We start from the raw sequence: 1,853 nt of genomic DNA, 5'->3' as shown, positions 1-1,853 counted from the left end.
ACAAAGGCAGCAGGGAAATCTCCCTCCAGTCAGCTATGATAGAGTCATATATAACATAATACGATTATGGGTCACTCTATCATCCCTTTTGCCATATTCTTTTAGCTAGAAGCAAGGCACAGATTTTCCTGCACTCACAAAACTCACTGGTAACACTTTAGGGTGTTTGTACCACTCCAGACATTAGATTTGCAAAATGTAAAACAATGCTACTGTTTGTTTTGTTGTTGTTGTTGCTGTTTTTGAGACAGGGTCTCACTCCGTGGCCCAGGCTGGAGTGCAGTGGTTCGATCATGACTCACTGCAGCCTCGATCTCCTAGGCTCAGGTGATCCTCCTACCTTAGCCTCCCAGGTAGCTGGGACTACAGGCATATGCTACCACACCTGGCTATTTGTTTTGTATTTTTAGTACAGGTGAGGTTTCACTATGTTGCCTAGGCTGGTCTCAAAACTAAAGCAATCTGCACACCTTGGTCTCCCAAAGTGTTGAGATTACAGGTGTGAGCCACCACACCTGGCCTAATTATTATTTCATAAACATGTAGTATTTATACTAATATATAATGAGTTTCTAATTGTTACTTTTTTGAATGTAGGAAATTTATTTATTATTACTTATTCTTAAGTGCCAGCTTAATACTGCAGAACATTTCAAATCACCCTTGATAACCCACTTTCTTTTCTCCCACCCAGATTCTTGATCAAGAGTTATTCAAGTAACAACATGCTCTTCTCTCTTCTGTATAAAACTTTATGAAACAAAGGCAGAAGATTGTATATATCTTGCTGGAAAATGCTGCTCAGGGATCTGGAGATGGTAGCTGCCTGGGCTCCCTTCACTGTCCAGGTCCTGAAAGACTTTTGTTCATGAACTGTCTTGTCACAAAGCAAGTCAACCACTTGCTGGGTTTATCATTCTGAGGGTCAAAAACTTGCTCACAAAGTCTCTGTCCAGTCTCTTGCCTTAGCTGATGTAAATAGGCTCTCATTACTTCATCTTCCTGTTTGTTTGCAGGTTTGGCATAAATTGCATTAAATAGAAAACGAGGCTCTCCAGGAACAGGAAAATTAGCGATTCCCAGTGTATACATTTCTTTCTCACCTTGGCTTCTGGAATTACACTTCTGGAGTTTCTTCAGACACTCAGAAATGTAGAGAGGTGTATATATCAAGGTCCTATCAGCTTCATTCTTACTTTCATTGTTTTTGAAGAAGACATTGGCCTTGAAATAACAGATGGCTTCGTCCACAATATCGGTATCTTTTGTCTGTGTGGGGGCAGGTCCTTTGAATTGACTTCTGATAGGTAACAGTGCCGTGTTTCCAATGAGTTTGGTGTCAGGATCCATGAGAGCAGAGTGGTAAGCCGGCATCTTGGCAGTACCTGGGTTTCCTCTAATTGTTATTTTAAACAAATTAGTAATGAATTATATTTCTTAATTTCAATTGCAATTTCTAATACAGAAATTAAATTTTTTTTGAGACAGAGTCTTACTCTGTCACCCAGACTGTAGTGCAGTGGTGCCATCATAGCTCATAATACAGTAAATGTTGATAGACACTATTCACATAAACAGTAGCTCTTTGGGCTCCTTAATAAATTGTCAGAGGGGAGATGGAATGAGAACTATTAATATAATAACACCAAATAGTTGGAATTTTCCAAACTTTTTTTGTGATCCATAGAAATGCATTTTACATTGTGACCTAGCATATACATACATATGCATATGCATATTACATGGATATATAACTGAGGCAAAAATTTCATGAAGTAATACTTTCTTTGAGACAGTTTCACTCTTGTTGCACAGGCTGGCGTGCAATGACACAATTCCAGCTCACTGCAACC

At 39.2% G+C, this 1,853-nt stretch overlaps 1 pseudogene; it reads right to left on the bottom strand.

Moving 5' to 3' along the window:
- Positions 1–837: 837 nt before the first annotated feature.
- Positions 838–1,374, bottom strand: LOC105509241 (annotated as a pseudogene).
- Between the last annotated feature and the right edge of the window lie 479 nt (positions 1,375–1,853).

Source organism: Colobus angolensis, unplaced genomic scaffold (genome assembly GCF_000951035.1).
Source record: "Colobus angolensis palliatus isolate OR3802 unplaced genomic scaffold, Cang.pa_1.0 Scaffold100, whole genome shotgun sequence".
In the NCBI taxonomy this organism is placed as follows: Eukaryota; Metazoa; Chordata; class Mammalia; order Primates; family Cercopithecidae; genus Colobus; species Colobus angolensis.
The sequence above is the reverse complement of the archived record's forward strand: the minus strand, read 5'-3'. Positions and strand labels throughout refer to the sequence as shown.